The sequence below is a fragment of the Gopherus evgoodei genome, chromosome 1, assembly GCF_007399415.2.
Source record: "Gopherus evgoodei ecotype Sinaloan lineage chromosome 1, rGopEvg1_v1.p, whole genome shotgun sequence".
Taxonomy (NCBI): Eukaryota; Metazoa; Chordata; order Testudines; family Testudinidae; genus Gopherus; species Gopherus evgoodei.
This window is the reverse complement of record NC_044322.1, coordinates 1,890,810-1,909,055: the sequence shown is the minus strand read 5'-3', so window position 1 is coordinate 1,909,055 and position 18,246 is coordinate 1,890,810. Positions and strand designations below refer to the sequence as shown.

General features: G+C 50.5%; 1 pseudogene; it reads right to left on the bottom strand.

Annotated features, from left to right (window-relative positions):
- Positions 1-4,059: 4,059 nt before the first annotated feature.
- Positions 4,060-4,893, bottom strand: LOC115648189 (annotated as a pseudogene).
- Positions 4,894-18,246: the final 13,353 nt, after the last annotated feature.

Here is an 18,246-nt window from a genome sequence, read left to right as displayed (position 1 = left end):
TGGTGACCCCTTTCACATAAGAATGACTGTACTGGGTCAGACCAAGGGTCCATCTAGCGCAGTATACTGTCTACTGACAGTGGCCAATGCCAGGTGCCCCAGAGGGAGTGAACCTAACAGGTAATCATCAAGTGATCTCTCTCTCCTGCCATCCATCACCTCCCTCTGACACACAGGCTAGAGACACCATTCCTTACCCATCCTGGCTAATAGCCATTAATGAACTTACCCTCCATGAATGTATCCAGTTCTCTTTTAAACCCTATTATAGTCCTAGCCTTACCATTTATTCCTACCCTTTGTTCCCTGTCTTTTAACCAGTTCTCAGGCCATGAAAGGATCTTTCCTCTTATCCCATGACAACTTAATTTATGTAAAATCAGCAAAGAATCCTGTGGCACCTTATAGACTAACAGACGTATTGGAGCATGAGCTTTCGTGGGTGAATATCCACTTCGTCAGATGCATGTAGTGGAAATTTCCACTACATGCATCTGAAAACCTGCCTCTGGAAATTTCCATTACATGCATCCGTTGAAGTGGATATTCATCCACGAAAGCTCATGCTCCAATACATCTGTTAGTCTATAATGTGCCACAAGACTCTTTGCTGCTTTTACAGATCCAAACTAACATAGCTACCCCTCTGATACTTAATTTATGTAAGAGCCTTTGGTGAGGGACCTTGTCAAAGGCTTTCTGAAAATCTAAGTACACTATGTCCACTGAATCCCCCTTGTCCACATGTTTGTTGACCCTTTCAAAGAACTCTGATAGATTAGTAAGATGATTTCCCTTTACAGAAACCATGTGGACTTTTGCCCAACAATTTATATTCTTCTATGTTTCTGACAATTTTATTCTTTACAATTGTTTCAGCTAATTTGCCCAGTACTGACGTTAGACTTATTGCCAGGATCACCTCGACAGCCCTTTTTAAATAGTGGCGTTACATTAGCTATCTTCCAGTCAATGGGTACAGAAGCTGATTTAAAGGATAGGTTACAAACCAGAGTTAGTAGTTCCGCAATTTCACATTTGAGTTTTTTAAGAACTCTTGGGTGAATCCCATCTGGTCCCGGTGACTTGTTACTGTTAGGTATATCAACTAATTCCAGAACCTCCTCTAGTGCCACATAGCAGGCATCTGAGTGTGACCGCTCCCCCCACCAAGCTAAAACCACTTTTTTATATGTTTTACACCGTTATAAATGCTGGAGGCAAAGCGGGGTTTGGGGTGGAGGCTGACAGTTTGTAGCCGCCCACATAACCTCATGACTCCCTGAGGGTTTTCAAACTGGGGGTTGGGACCCCAGCGTTTAGAGTAAACACATTTCAGGAGAGTGTTGAAGGTGAAGTGGCCTGTTAGCACTTGTCCAGTCACGCCATCTCACCTGTGGGTGAACACTTCACAAAGCAATCACTCTCTATATCTGACCTGTCTGTCCTCATCCTTAATGGAAACCTGCACAACACCTGCAGAATTCAAGCTGGCGAGTTTAGTCGACTTGTAGCCACTGCATTAATTACTGTGGTGGCTGATGTCCACACGACCCTCTTGTTGGTGGTGCACTTCCTCTCCAGCAGCACTTCCACCAACTGAAGTGGGACAGTGTGGGTGACAGAGCTAGGGCTCTTGGCTCCTTGCAACTGGGAGTCCAGCTGCCCCCAGCTTGGAAGCAGGGGTAAAGCCATCCGCGATTCACATCCTGAGTCCAATTGATTGCCATGCTCCCGGGGGGGATCCAGGAGCACAGGGTGAGCAGGGATCTCAGCAGGGAGCCTGGGTGGCAGCCCGGCTTGCAGTGGAGTTGGGGGAGCAGCCTGGCTCCAGCTTCCTTGGAGCCATGGTGGGTAGGGGTCGGGGGGGAATGGGGTTGAATGGGGGCAGGGGTCCTGGGAGGGCAGTTGGGGGGGGGAGGTTGGAAGGGGTGGTTGGATGGAGCAGGGGTCCTGAGAAGGCCATCAGGAATGAGAGAAAGGGTTGGATGTGGTGGCGGGGGTCCAGGGTTGGCCAGGGACTGGGGATGTGTGGATGGGGCAGGGGTCCTGGGGAGGCCGTCAGGAAACGAGGGGTTGGATGGGGCAGGAGTCCCTGGGGGAGGGGAGGCAGATATGAGTTGGGGGCTGGGCCACGACCCCCTCCCCTACTGGCTTTCCGCACAATTTACGAAACATGATGCGGCTCTCAGGCCAAAAAGTTTGCCCGCCCCTGGTCTAAACTGACGTGAGTCCTACACCTCTCAAGGTAGTTTATGATGTGAGCATAGCCAGGGAGTTACATTGGTGGGAGGAACATTTCACTGTTTACAGCTCCATTGTTTTGTCAACAAACGCTGACTTGTCAACAAAACTAGTGCAGACAAGGGCTAAAACTTATGGACTGAGCAGAGAGAGTGGATTTATGGCTTATTAAAGTGATCTATAAACCCCCTGCACAAAACTCTCATCCTTGCTCCTTATGGAAAAGGAGGTTGACCCCAAAGAGAAGACCATGACTGCCCAGTGTTCCTTAATTAAGCAGAATATTTCCCCTGCCATTTACGTTAAAACCCAAGAGGGCCGCATAAAACACTGTTGCGTGATGGTTACTATTTAATACATATATTGCTATAGCATCCAGAAGCTTCAGTAAGGACTGGGGTCCTGTTGTGGTGGGTGCTATACAGACACTGTGCCAGTTTCGTCCCTAGCGTAGCTTCAGATGGCTAGCAGGGCTTCTTACAATTTTGAATAATGGAGATGGCTAAGTTATTGACACCGAGCACTGATTTACTGGACCTGGAAAAACTGAGCGCTCTCCTGTTAGGTCCACCAGAGTAGCCTAGAAGGCAAAGAAATACAACCCCAGTCAAATGCACACAATTACACAGAACACACTCGACATACTGTTTTGACTCTTGAAACATGAAACGCTCCCTTCTTCCCACCTGCAGGACATTGGAAGGCCTTTTAGAACGCGGAATTATGCAGCCCGCAGTCTAGGCCCTGCTGCATTGAGACTGACTGGCTTCCTAGTCACAGTTCTGCTTTCAGCCAACACGCCAAGCGTGGTTTTACAGAGTTCTAGAGCAGGGGTCGGCAACCTTTCAGAAGTGCTGTGCCGAGTCTTCATTGATTCACTCTGATTTAAGGTTTCGCGTGCCAGTAATACATTTTAACGTTTTTAGAAGACCTCTTTCTATAAGTCTATAATATATAACTAAACTATTGTTGTCTGTAAAGTAACTAAGGTTTTTAAATGTTTAAGAAGCTTCAGTTAAAATTGAATTAAAATGCGAGCCCCCCAGGTCGATGGCCAGGACCTGGGCAGTGTGAGTGCCACTGAAAATCAGCTTGTGTGCCGCTTTTGGCACGCATGCCTTAGGTTGCCTACTCCTGTTCTAGAGCCTGCTCTGGCAAGAGGGTGAGGTCCCTGGACTCGGGAGCTGTGGGGTGTCGAGCGCAAGGGGGAAGAACCAACCCGGACTGTTCTCAGTTATTTCAGGCAACATGGTGTAAGCATTGTTCACAGCAGTGGCCTGGGAGGAGACCCAGTGCATCCCGCTGTCTCTTCTGCCTCATCTCCTCACATGTTGTAAACCGGAAAGGGACTTTTCTCTCTCAATGTTAGGAACCTGTCTGCGCCTTACTGTCGAAGATGATCCTGTTCTCCATTTAATTAATTGGTGTGGAGGCTCTCTGGGTCTTGGGTCTCCGTCACATGCTGTTTGTAAAGACCCCAGCAAATGTTGGCAGCTGTATGACTAAAATAACAGGCAGAGCTGCTCCAGGGCCTTGCACACAGTAAGGAACAGCGTGCTGGTTCCAGGAAGGGGTCCTGAGATCATTGGGTGCTCAACGTGCGCAGTCCCAGAGCCGCCTTGTACATGCATCACTGGGCTGCTGTGTAGAGCAATGGCAGCTTGGTGCATCAGTGTGATCAGATGTATGGTCTGTCAGCTCTGAAGGTCCCAACCCTGCAAGGTGCTGAGTGCCTCCAGCTCCCAGCGCGGTCATGGGGAGTTGAAGGTGCTCGGCTTCTGCAGAGGAACAATCTCTCTGTTACCAGTTACACATCTATCCTCCAATGTCCCCTGCGGCAGCTCCGAGGTCCTTTCTTGGTAGCGGAGGGCAGAGCCTTGTCATCCCAAGCAGGAAACACCTCATGTGGCTCAGCACTGGTGAGTTGCCTTCTCCCAAAGGACCTCAGGACATGCTGCTTGATCTCTTTTGTCCTCACGCCGTAGATGATGGGGTTGATGGTGGATGGGAGTAGCAGGTAGATGGCACTCAGCAGGTTATGCACGTCCTGCGAGGTGGCCTGGCCAGCCCGGTACATGATGGAGGAGGAGAGGAAGGAAGACTACATGAAGAACATCACCTGCAGCACCCAGGCTTTCCGCCGTAGGCTGCCTGTGGCGATTTGCAGGGCTTTGTGGACGATGGAGGTGTATGAGGCCAGGATACAGACGGTATCGAAGATGATGATGACGGCTGCCACCACCATGCCCAAGAATCTGTTGCGGGATGTGCTGCTGCAGGCAGGCTCACCAGGGCTATGTGGTGATGCTGGATGACGTTGGACTGGCAGAAAGGCAGCCTGGAGGCTAGAACGACCACGGGGCAGACCATGGAGATGCCACGGATCAGGGCAGTGAGGGTCAGCATTGCCAGCAGGCTCTTGGACATGATGTTCATGTAGCGCAGCGGCTTGCAGATGGCGACGTACCTATCCAGCGCCATCATCAGGAGAACAGAAGAGTCCATTATGATCATCAGGTAGATGAAAAACATCTGGGCCAGGCAGCTGGGCAGGGAGACACGGCCGGAATGGAACAAGAAGCCCAGCAACATCTGGATGAAATCTGTGTAGGAGAGATTCCCTTCTAGGCTTTGTGTCTTTCCTGCCATGCTAGGGCTGGGCAGTGGGGGGATCGCAGAGCTCTGATGGGAAAGATGCCACCTTTCTGTGCTAGAATTTTTCTGGCAAGTTATAATGGCTACAGAATGAATGGCTGGTGTGCAGAGCGGGTCTGTCTCTTTATAATGCCCCCATGCCTGTGGTATCTCAGCCCCAGTATTCTGACAACATTATTAGTATTAGATCCAAGACTACTTACTGCCCTTTAATAGTCCCTGTCAAGATGTAAAGTGACCAGAGTGGCTCTTAGGAACACTGCTGAGATGATTCCGGTCCAGCTCACCTGGCCAGGACAGCGAGGAGACTGTCTTAAGTTTGAGTGAAAGGAGCTGAAGCATGCAGGGTATTATGCTCCTCCTGGAAACCCCAGTGGAGCTGATGTCACTATACCTGAATCAGAGATGTACGAGGCTTGGACTCTGGATGGCTCAGACATGTAGTAATTCTCCATCCCCTCCGGCATCAGTGGTTTATAATGACAACGCCTTGGCCAATAGAAATGGCTGGCCTCTGTTGCAGACTGGTTTGTTATAGAAGGGTTGCGCCCGGGCCCTGGTGTGCTGACTGTGCTGAGCAATACTGATTAAATCATAGATGTGGGGGGCTGGAAGGGGCCTCAAGAGGTCACCTAGCCCATTCCCTGCACTGAGGCAAGAGCAAGTAAATCTAGGGCAGCCCTAGCAGGTGTTTGTCCAACCTGGTCTTAAAAACCTTCAGTCATGGGGATTCCACAATCTCCCTTGGAAGCCTGTTGCAGAACTTAACTCCCCTGAATCTCCCTTGTTGCAGATTAGGCCCATTACTTCTAGTCCATCCTTCAGTGGACATGGAGAACAATTGTTCACGGTCCTCTTTATAACCGCCCTTAATATATTTGAAGACTATTATCTGGTCCCCCACTCAGTCTTTTTTCGCAAAACTAAACGTGCCCAGTTTTCTAAACCTTTCCTCATAGGACAGATTTTCAACACCATTTATCGTTGTTGCTCTTCTCTGGACTGTCTCATTTGTCTCCATCTTTCCTAAAGTGTGGTGCCCAGAGCTAGATGCAGGACAGCAGGTGCTGCAGGCTGACTGTGCATTGTGTCAAGATGTACTTCTTTTTGTTTGTTTTAAACCTGCTGTCTATTCATTTCATCCAGGGTTGCCAGGTGTCCGGTTTTCACACTGGCAGCTCCGGTTGGCACTGCAGACCCGGCTGTTAAAAGTCCAGTCAGCGATGCAGCAGGGGCCCAGGGCTAAGGCAGGATCCCTGCCTGCCCTAGCTCCTCATGGCTCCAGAAGTGGCCTCTAGATCCTTGCGGCCCACAGGTGCATGGGCGGCCAGGGAGGCTTTGCACGCTGCCTCCTGCCCAAGTACATAAGAACATAAGAATGGCCCTACTGGGTCAGACCAAAGGTCCATCTAGCCCAGTATCCTGTCTTCCAACAGTGGCCAATGCCAGGTTCCCCCAGAGGGAATGAACAGAACAGGTTATCATCAAGTGAGCCATCCCCTGTCATTCATTCCCAGCTTCTAGCAAATAGAGGTTGGGAACACCATCCCTGCCCATCCTGGCTAATAGCCATTGATGGACCTGTCCTACATAAATTTATCTAGTTCTTTTTGAGCCCTGTTATAGTCTTGGCCTTCACAACATCCTCTGGCAAGGAGTTCCACAGGTTGACTGTGCACTGAGTACCAGCACTGCAGCTCCTACTGGCTGGGAACCATGACTAATGGGAGGTGCAGGGGGCGGTGCCTGCAGGCACAAAAGCAATGCTCACTGCACAGCCACCTGATTGCTGATGCACCTAGAGGCCACAGGGACCTGGTGGCTGCTTCCTCAGATCTGTAGTAAGCGCTGCCAGGACCCCGCACTCCCCCACACCCCAACCCCCTGGCCCAGCCCAGAGCCCCTTTCTGAACTCCAAACCCCTCATCCCCAGCCCCATCCCGAGCCACAGCCCTCACACATCTCCTGCATCCCAGCCCTCTGCCCCATTCCAGAATCCCCTCCCACACCTCAAACCCCTCATTCCAGGCCCCATGCCAGAGCCAACACCCCCAGCTGGAGCCTTCACCCCCCCACACACTCCCCCAACCTCCTGCCCCAGCCTGGAGCCCCCTCCTGCACCCCAAAGCCCTCATTCCTGGCCCCACCCCAGAACCCACACCCCCAGCTGGAGCCCTCACCACCCTGCACCCCAACCCCCTGCCCCAGCCTGGAGCCCCCTCTTGCACCCCAAAGCCCTCATTCCTGGCCCCACCCCAGAACCCACACCCCCAGCTGGAGCCCTCACCACCCTGCACCCCAACCCCCTGCCCCAGCCTGGAGCCCCCTCTTGCACCCCAAAGCCCTCATTCCTGGCCCCACCCCAGAACCCACACCCCCAGCTGGAGCCCTCACCACCCTGCACCCCAACCCCCTGCCCCAGCCTGGAGCCCCCTCTTGCACCCCAAAGCCTGCACCCCAATTAGAACCCTCAGCCCATCCCGCACCCAAATCCTTTGCCTCAGACCAGTGAAAGTGTGTGGGGGGCAGTGAGCAACAGAGGGAGGGGGGATGGAAGGAGTGGGGGCAGGGCCTCTGAAAAGGAGTGGGGCCTCAGAAAAGGGGCAGGGCAGGGACGGGGCACAGGTGCTTGTTTTTGTGTGATTACAAGGTTGACAATCCTAATTTCATCAGGTATCTTCTAGTTTTTGTGTAACGTGAAGGGGTAAATAGCACTTCCTTATTCACTTTTTCCATAACACTCATGATTTTATAGGCCTCTATCATATTTCTCATTAGTTGTCTCTTTTCCCAGCTGAACAATCCATGTCTTTTTAATCTCTCCTCATATGGAAGCTGTTCTATACCCCAGTCAGTTTTGCTGCCCTTTTCTGTACCTTTACGAATTCTAATATATCTTTTTTGAGATGGGGCGATTAAAACTTCATGCAGTGTTTAAGGTATGGGTGGACCATGGATTTCTATAGTGGCATTATGATACTTTCTGTCCTTTACTATATTTTCAACCAATTTGCCTGGTGTTGAAGTTAGGCTCACTGAACTGTAATTGCCAGGATCGCCTCTGGAGCCTTTTTAAAAAAACAAGTGTTACATTAGCTATCCTCCAGTCATCTGGTGCAGAGGCTGATTTAAGTGGTAGGTCACATACCCTAGTTAGTAGTTCTGACATTAGATATTTGAGTTCCTTCAGAACTCCTGGGTGAATCCCATCTGGTCCTGGTGACCTATTACTGCTTAATTTATCAGTTTGTTCCAAAATCTCCTCTCCTGACACCTCAATGTGAGACAGTTCCTCAGATTTGTCACCTAAAAAGAATGGCTCAGGTGTGGGACTCTCCCTCACATCCTCTGTAGTGAAGACCAGTGCAAAGAATTCATTTAGTTTCTCCGCAACAGCCTCATCTTCCTTGAGTGCTGCTTTAGCACCTCAATTGTCCACTGGCCCCACTGACTGTTTGGCAGGCTTCCTCCTTCTGAGGTACTTACAATATTTTTCTGCTGTATTTAGTTTGTGTGTCTTTAGCTAGCTGATCTGCAAATTGTTTCTGTCTTGCTTTCTTATACTGTTCCACTTGACTTGCCAGAGTTCAAGCTCTTTTTAGTGTCCTTACTAGGATGTGAGCTCCAGTTTTTAAATGATGTCTCTGTGTCTCTAACCACCTCATTTACTCCACTGGTTAGCCATGGTGGCATTTTTTTGGGTCCTCTTACTGTTTTTTTTTATGGTGATTATATATTTAGTTTTACTAATATCAAGATAAGAAACCACCAAGCTTTACTAATGTCAAGATACAGCACGTCTACAGCATTGCTCCATCCACTAGGCAAGTCACTCTGTCAAAGACGGAAAATAGCTTGGTTTGGCACGCTTTGTATTTGACAAAGCCATGCTGGCTATTCCTTACAACCCATTATCCTTGAGGTGCTTGCAAATTGAATGTTTAATAATTTGTTCCAGTATCTTTCCAGGTATTGAAGTCATGCTGAGTGGTCTATAATCCTCTGGATTCTCTTTGTTTCCTTTTTTAAAGATAGGTGTTAGGTTTGCCCTTCTTCAGCCCTCTGGGACCTCTCCTGCCTTGCATCAGTTCTCAAAGATAATTGTGAATGGTTCAAGATTGCTTCAGCTAGTTTATTAAGTACGGTAGAGTGAATTTAGTCAGGCCTTACCAGCTTGAATACATCTAATTTAGCTAAATATTCTATTCTTTAACCTGTTCTTTCCCTGTTTTGGCTTGTGTTCCTTCCGGGTCTCCCCCTTCTTGTTAATATTAAATGTGTTGAGCATATGGTCACAATTAACCTTTTTGGTGAAGACTGAAGCAAAACAGATATTAAACCCTTCAGCCTTCTTGATATCATCATTTATTAGCTCTCCTTTCCCCGCTAAGCAGAGGATCTGCACTTTCTTTCATCTTCCTCTTCCTCTTGCTCCTGATGAATTTAAAGCAGAGGTTCTCAAAGCTGGTCCGCTGCTTGTTCAGGGAAAGCCCCTGGCAGGCTGGGCCGGTTTGTTGACCTGCCGCGTCCACAAGTTCGGCTGATTGTGACTCCCACTGGCCGCGGTTAGCTGCTCCAGGCCAATGGGGGCTGTGGGAAGGGCGGCCAGTATGTCCTTTGGTCCGCACCGCTTCCCGCAATCCCCATTGGCCTGGAGCAGCAAACCACGGCCAGTGGAAGCCACAATCAGACGAACCTGTGGACGCGGCAGGTAAACAAACCGGTTCGGCCCAGGGGCTTTCCCTGAACAAGCAGCGAACCGACTTTAAGAATCGCTGCCCTACAGAACCATTATTCCTGAGTCTCACTATTCCTCTGCTCCCTAGCAAATAGCTGTGAAACCCACTGAGAACCTGTGTGTCTCTCCATCGCCCTCTATTGTCAGGTCCACATAGAATACAACAGTCTTCTACTCCTACCAGTTACTGTGTTAGCTCAAGTAGTGTAGGACAGAATGGTGGAGCTAAAGCTCTCAACTCTGCTAATGTGGGGGTCCGTGTGATGACGTTTTTGTTTGTTTTCAAATTATATATTTTTAAAACACTTAAGAAATTGCATGAAATCCCCCCTTATATTTGAAATAACATTCTGTGGAAAAAATAGTGTGTATCATAATGCATATGCGCAAGGAAGCCAAATTAACATTCCACAGACAATCCTAATTCTTGCCATTTCTTAATCTTTGAGTGCTTTACTTTGCCATCCTAATGTTCTTTTAATATCAGGTTTTTTTTGCCAGAAGCTGGGAATGAACTACAGGGGTTGGATCACCTGATAATTGTCCAGTTCTGTGCATTTCCCTCTGGGGCACCTGGCGTAGGCCACAGTTAGAAGACAGGATACTGGGCTAGATGGACCGTTAGTTTGACCAAGTATGGCCAGCCTTCTGTTTTAATATGTATAGACATTTGCAATTTATTTCCTGATAATTATAGATGAGGTCAGTATCCATTGTTCTGAGAAGTCTATATAATAAAAGCAGCATCTGTGTAATCGACAGATGAGATCCATCGATCACCGGCTATTGGCATGTGAGCAGAGGGTATTTTGTGTGGTTTGTTTATCCGTAGTTTCAATCAAGTTGTTGCTATGCCCTGAAAGTGGCTTCCTGCATGTAGCAATTAGCACCTACTATTTCCATATGCCCTTCCTGTCATTCTTAACTGGCTGACTTTGGTGGGAGGGTGGTGCTGAAGGACGAGGTTATTTGGTTCAGAAGGGACAGTGAGGACGAGTGTGCGGAGATGCTGCCTGAGGAAAGGACAAGGCTGGCATCAGTACTGGAGTGGAGGGAGCTGCCAGCAATGTGAAGAGAGGAGAGCTCAGAGCCAGGACGGGCCTGGAAGGGAAGGACAAGAAGTGTGACCTGGATGTGGTGAAACAAAGGTCGGGGAGGGACTGATGGCAGGAGGGGCAATATAGGCAGCGTGACAGCAATACAAGAGTCCTTTTTAACCGACTCGCCTGCTCTCCTGCATAACACTGACCACAGAGCCTTGCCCAGCAGTTCTTGCATCAAGCCCACGACTTCTGGGTGGGCCAGAGCATTTCTTCCAGCATCGAGACGCCTCCCCCAGCCCTTGGGAGATTGTTCCAACGGTTAGTTCCTCTCCCTGTTAAAAATGTGCTCTTTGCTTCCCCTGGAAATCTGTCAGGTTTCAGGTCCCAAGCTGGGCGAGCACTAATGGGAGACGAATGGCAAATCCAGCAGGGTGCTGGTCCCTTATAACATCCTGTGACTCCTACGAGGACTGATAGCAAAGTGGTCCCTCTCTTCACTCGTCTTCTCAAACACATGTCAAGCAGGAGATGCCCAGCACCATCCGTGTCCTTCACCATGTGGTCAGAACACCAAACTCAGGTGTGCAATTTTAAGGGGAAATACAAAAAGGAGGTTTGGTTTCTTTATGTTTGCTTTTTGGTGCAACCACTGGCCTCTGCCATCCTCGGCTCCTGACCGGGCACCTGTCCTTCCTCTCTCACGAGGGGAGCATGTGCATGTGGCAGTCTCCTGCCCAGTCAGTCTGCACAGGCGGCTCTCCCCGAGTTGATGCCACGGGCAGAGAAATCTTCGCACTGCGTGTCATCTGCACAGCAGAACTGGTCCCTGGTAGGCCAGGGGACCTATGGAGCAATGCAACGCTCTCCCCGTCAGCCCATGGGAGGGCTGGTCAAGAGCCCACTAAAGTCAGTGGGACTTGCCTCCCCCACAGTATGGGGAGTGATCTTGACCAAACCCGGGAGGTGTGATAGAGGGAGATTTTGGCCAGAGCGTCCGTGCTGAGCGATGGGGCTGGAGCGCAGGAAATACAGAGACTTTGGTTAGGGGAGCAGGCAGCCTGCCCTCCACCAAGGCGGCTCTGACAATCTCCACAGGAGCGGGCCTAGTTCTTTCCCCCTGGCCTTCACCAGCCAGGAAGGAGTTGGCTCTGGAGCATAAGTTGATGGCTGAGGGATGTCCAAACCCGTCAGGACGGGTGGCCCGGTGGTTAGAGTGTGGCCCAAAGCTTCAGGAATTCCTGCTCTGCTGCACTTCCCTGTGTGACCCCGTCACCGCACAGAGCTTCTCTGGGCCTCAGTTGCCCATCTGTACAATGGGGATGAGCGCCCGGCCCTCCCTGATGGGGATGTTGTGAGGCACTCAGCTACTGCAGTGATGGGGAGCTGATAAATACCCGAGCTAGGTACTGCCGCAGAGTGGCATGGACTGAAACGCTGGCAGGAAAGCCTTGGGGGTGTTCCCTCGAGGGCCTGCCCTGTTCTCACTGAGCTAGACAGGTCTGGCTGGATGGGAGCTGCCTTACTCACGAAGAAGGCATTTCCTGCCCAGGAGCAGAGGCTGCTGGGATTCTCCTGCTCGGGGCACTAATCTGCCACTTGAGGTTTTGAGGTGGCCAAGAACATGCTGCCCTCTGTCTGCATCCGCTGCCGCTTGAAATGAGTGCAGCCCTGGGGGACCACAGACAGCCCTGTTCTGTCACTCCCCAGGCCCACTGCCCTTCCATCCCCCTCCACTGCCACTTAAGTGCATCACGTTTTCCACACGGGGCAGCTAAGGTGAGTGGGAACAAGGGCCCTATAGTGTGTTGACCCCAAGCTCCCTGGCATCCTTGTTCAATCCACCCTGTCTATGCACCAGTGCTTGGGAGAGGAGACATTTCCTTTTGGGCAGGAGTAGAGGCAACTTTAAAATTGTTGGCACATGATTCATCATTTTCCCCCACTACATCCAACAATGGACAAGCACAAAGATTCTGCTGAAGGGATCAGCAATTAAAGAGTTAACAATGCTGACAAAGAAATTGTCGTCATTAGGTTTCAGAGTTAAGCTCTCATTGATTCCAACGGGAGCAGATCCCATCAATCCTAGATCTACTGTTTCAGGCTCTCGGCAGACTCAGGTGAACAACGCTGCATCACATGACATTCAGGTCACATTTTGAATGTTGTCTTCACAAGGGTAAAGCCCAGGGGTGAAAGTAACTTACAGGACTTACTGGTACTGCCGGAGTCCTGAGGGGTGTGTGGCCTCATCCGGAAGAGGCATGGCCTCATCCAGAAGAGGCGTGGCCTCACAAGATTTAAAGGCCCTGGGGAACCAGCTGTGTCTGGGAGACCCAGAGCCTTTAAATCAACCAGGGGATCCCAGCTGCAGAAGTGGCTGGGAGCCTCCTGGGGCTCAGGAGCAAATTAAAGGGCCTGGGGCTCTGGCCGCCAGAGGGAACCCTGAGCTTTGCGGGGCTGGGGCAGGGATTTAAAGGGCCCAGAGCTTCTGCCACCGAGGGAAGCCAGGAGCCCTTTAAACCCTGGCCCCAGCCCAGCTGCCAGAGCCGCGGCCGGGAATCAAAGGGCTCTGGGCTGCCCGCAGCGGCGGGGAGCTCTGAGCCCTTTAAATCTCAGCCGTGGCCAGGATTTAACAGGCTCTGGGCTGCCCGCAGCCGCGGGCAGCCCAGAGCCCTTTCAATCCCTGCCGTGGAAGTCAACGCGGTCCAGCACGGCATACTGGCTCTTGCCGGTACGCCGTACCGGACCACACCGGCTTACTTTCACCTCTGGTAAAGCTTGAAGACTTCATCTTTTATTTAATGAAAGTTGAGAGTGTACATGACAATTGGCTGCTTCAAAGAATGGGATAATTAATTGCATTACACAGAGTACACCAATCCTATTACTTCTTCCAACTTTATAGAGCCAGCAGAGAGAGAACTCAGATTCTCCTTTTCTAAGAAGACAGGCGCCCCTTGTTCGAACTAAAGGAGAATATCTGTTTCCTGTTAACAGCGTAAGGCCTATAACACACAACTGAGCATTTCTGATTCCTTCCAGCAAGAGGGAAGTGGGGGACATACAGCCAGTGCAGAATATTAAGACACCTATATTACATTAATAGAGCACTTTTTAACTGGAAGGATTTGCAAACTATACATACAGCCAGGCCGTCTCAGAGGTCCAGAGAGGCCCGGGCCACTTCCAGCTTTTGAGGCCCCTAGCCATAATAAAAATAAAAAATGACTACACGAAACCAAAATAAGGCACCAAAAAAAGAGTGAGACATAATTTGAATATTTTTTTATTGAACAAATGCTTTTCTAGCATTTTTCTGTGCAAATGCACTAATTTTTGAGGAAAAATCTAGCTTTGTGCAATGTCACAGTTGATATTAAGCATGGCGAAGCCATTCAAACACTCTTGTCCCATACTTGAACGGTGACAGCTCTTTAGCTGCTTCAACACGTTGAAGGTGCATTTACCCGATGCCACTGATGCAGGCAAACTGACAAAAATACGCAATGTTTATGAACATTTTTAACTCTTTAATATGACAAAATCCATATCAGTGAACAAAAAAATTATGTCTTTTCCCAAATCCCATCTCTTATTTGCTCAAAGTTGCAGCTCTAAGCTGAGAGTGTGTGTCACATTTTGGTTCGATAGGGATGCTCATAAAAACAAGTTGTGACACTTATCGAATGCTAAAAAATTAACAAGTGTCTACGTTTGAGGCCTACTTCGAGCTTGAGGCCCAGGCCAAATTTGCTCTACTCGTCCCCTCTCTGTTGGGCCCTGCGTACAGCAGCATGGAAATGCAGCCAGTTTTGGGGTGGTGGGTAGCAAGCAACTGTACACAGCATGTGTGGGGTTGTTAGTGTGCACATGTAGTGGGGTGATAATTTTGGCCAGGGACAGCTGGGCCAGTGTGTCAGTGCCAGGGGATTTTTAAGTTGCACCCAGGATGACCAGGCTGTCCTATCTCAAAGAAAAGTATCAGTGAAAGATAATCACACCAGCCTGCTGAAGCTGGGGTGGAGATTTTGGGAACTTTAGGCCCTAGCCAAGGTGACCAGCCCTTAACAGGAGCACAAGTAAAATGGAAAAAGAAAGAAATGAAGAGGCTGAAATTCTCCTCTCTGAGAACTAGATGTCGCCCTTACTCCACGCTTGGATTAGCCTGTGCCTGGAGCAGCGCGAAGGCAGATTTTGTACTGGGTCAAACTTTGAAAGTGCAGAGTGTCTTGGGACCTTTCTGCCAGGGATGCTGGAACAATTTTTGTAGTGGGGGTGCTGAGAACCATTGAACCAAACTGTAAACGGTGGATATGATGGAAACCACTTCAAGCCAGGGGGTGCTGCAGAACCCCCAGCACCCCTAGTTCCAGGGCCTGTGCTTTCTGCTCATTTGCATTTCAGGGTTGGTTTGGTTTTTAAAGAACTGTGTTTCGGAGGTTAGTTAACGAGTGGTGAATAATACCCAAAACAATATCAGCGGCAGCAATAGTACAGGGCTGATCACTCTGGAACCCTGCAGTCATTAACTAATATATGGATTGATTTATTCTCTAAACTCACAGTCAGGGTGTTTGCTCCCAGCAGGCCGCTGACCTCACGTCCCTTTTCCGAGCTGAAGGTGCAGTGAAGTTCTAACACCCAGGTTAAGGTGCTAGCCAGGCACATGAGAGAGCTCTGCTCCACCACAGACTTCCTGTGTGACCTTGGGGCAGTCACTTAGCCTTGCTGCGCCTCAGTTTCCCCTTATGTGCAGTGGGGTAACAGCCCTGCCCTGCCTCCCAGGGGTGCGTGAGGATAAATACATTACAGATTGTGAGGGGCTCAATGACTGTGGTGATGGGCACCACCTAAGTGCCTTTAGAAGTGACAATACCACAGTCCTTTCCAGGGCAACAGATGACGTTGCAGACGCTAGAGGATGGTTTCATCATGGATCATCCCTGGCCTGTCCCAGCTAGGATTTGCCCATCTCTGGGCTGGGTGGGGGTTTGATGTCTACATCCACATCTGAATTCTGTAGCTGGTCCCAAGCTCTGTCACAGTCTGGATCTAAACAGCCCCAGACTTTAGGGTGACCAGATGTCCCAATTTTATAGGGACAGTCCCTATATTTGGGCGTTTTTCTTATATAGGCTCCTATTACCCCCCCGTCCCAATTTTTCATACTTGCTGGTGGTCACCCTACTTGGGGCACAGGGAAGAATCAGATCTGGCTGGTGCTGAGTGGCTGGTCTTTAGGACAGGCCAGCTGAACTGTGGGTTCACACAGCCACCCCCAGAGCTGGGGAGGTTTGGATCTGAGCTTGCCAGCTGGCAGGATCCATCCTGGGGGGCAGCACAGACTGTCCCCGCTGGCTGGCCATGCGGGCTTTGATTCAGGCTCCTGTTCCAACCTCCCTCTTTCCAGTCACTTCCCAGAGCAGTCACTCCTTGGGCGGGTGCTTTCCAGGCTCCGGCTCGGTCTTGGCTCACAGGTGAATTATTGGTGGAAAGTTTGAGCAAAATCTCCCCTGGCTCCACCCCATTCCTGGTGAGGAGCGGGGTCCTAACCGGCACAAGAGAGCCTAGCATCAGCAAGTGTTTCTTGGGAAGCAAGTCGATACGTGTGCCCGCAAAGCAGCACTGTTGCAGGGCCGCACGCTGGCATGCAGGGGAAGCTCTTGGAAAGCCGGCAGCGACGTCCTGTGTCTGCTGCCTAATGGTCCCTCTACACTGCTCCTGTGACACCCCCCGCATGGGGGGGGGATGTCTTAGGGAGGGGAGTGGGGACCACGCTCCATTTTTCCTAGCTGCTGGGCCAGTCATTGTGGCCAAAGGCAGCAGAGCCAAGCTAGAGCAGTTCCAGCTGGTTTTAACTTGCAGCGGGGGCTTAGCAGCAAAGCATCTTAAAGTAGAGTTTGGGCAGAACTGAGCCTTGGGCCCAGTGCGTTTAGGCTGTCAGCCCCTCGGGGCAGGGACTGCGTCTGCACAGGGTCCGGCTGGGCCCTGATCCCAGCTGGGAGCAACCAGGGCCGGCTCCAGGGTTTTTGCCACCCCAAGCACCCCTTCCCCTTGGCCGCCCCAAGCACCTGCTTGCTGGGCTGGTGCCTGGAGCCGGCCCTGGGAACAACTATACTATAAATATTCAGTTTTGTGCAGCGCTGACCCAAAGGAAGAGCATCACCTGGATTCCAAGGCCAGAAGGGACCATTTTGGCCATCTGGCCTGACCTCCTGCACAACACAGGCCTCCGGCCTTCCCTGGAACTAGAGCAGAGCTTTGAGGGGAAAAAAGCTGCTCCTGATTTAAAACTGGCTCGGGATGGAGAACTCGCGTGGATTCTCACTGCCCTAGTACTAGAGGGAAACTTGTGCGTTATCCAAACCATTCCCTGCAGCATCTGGGTGTCTCCTGAAAGCCTCTCCTCTCACCACTGACTGGGAGAGGGGAGATCTGATGGGATCACAGCCAAGGGGGCCTGCAAGCCTGCAGCCAGGCTGCCGGGAAGAGTACTTGGTTTATACATGCTGTGACTGTGTCTGCCACAGTGAGCGGGTCCTGACACTGGCCTTCTCCCTAATGAGCCTCTCTGCTCCTCATGCTTCTGCAGGAACACGTAGCCATCTCTCAGGCACTATGCTGTTCCTAGCAGTGGGGCATCTGACTTAACGTCCCCCATAAGGAGCGGGCAGAATGTCCTAGCAGTCAGAGAAGGGGATTCAGAGCCAGGACGCTGTGATCCTGGTTCCAGCTCTGCCAATTACTCCACCTATGGCCTTGGGCAAGTCACTTCCCCTCGCCGTGCCTCAGTTTCCCATGGCAATGCTAATAAACTCCCTTCCTTATACCCTGTGTCTGTGGTGGGCAAAGCATATTCCCCTCCATCTCTAAGGCTTGTTGAGTTGAGATTTTTGAGGCCCAAATGTAGGGGAAGATTTCCATTCTTTGAAATAAAAGCTACATTCCTCAGCGGCTGCCCTGGCTACCTTTGTTTCTTTGTTCTGATACCTTTGGGTTTAAAGCTACCTACATCCAACCCACTAGCTACCTCCACAGTGTGTCTGCTTGGAAAAAAGGAATCCAAAATGAAGGCCAGGCCATTTATGGAGGGAACTAGCTCTTGGGTGGGGTTATGCTAATTAAAGGGGGGAGGGGCGGGTTTGGGGCCCTATATATATAGCTCTGACAGTAGAAGCAGGGGATGTGTTAAGCTTTGGTGATGTCAGAGAAACTTCAGCTGCTTCTCTTTGCCCATTTGAAGCCATTTCTCTGTGTGTCTCTGTAAGATCTGGGGGATCTGATTCTAATCTCACACCACTGTAGCCCCACTGACTTTACGGGAGTTACCCCCGATCTACACGGCTGTGAGTGGAGACCGAATCAGGCGCTGGCCATCTACACCGTTATCCTGCTTGTCATTTGCACTCTCGTCTGTGCTCTTAGTTACTTCCTCTACCAACATTCGCAAATGCCCTGTTTGTTACATCCAGCTACAGAGCTCGGGCCTTGTCTTCACTGCTAAAAAGGCGGGTGCCTCAGGGTAACTACGGGAGCTATTCGGGGGTAAGAACACAGTGAGAA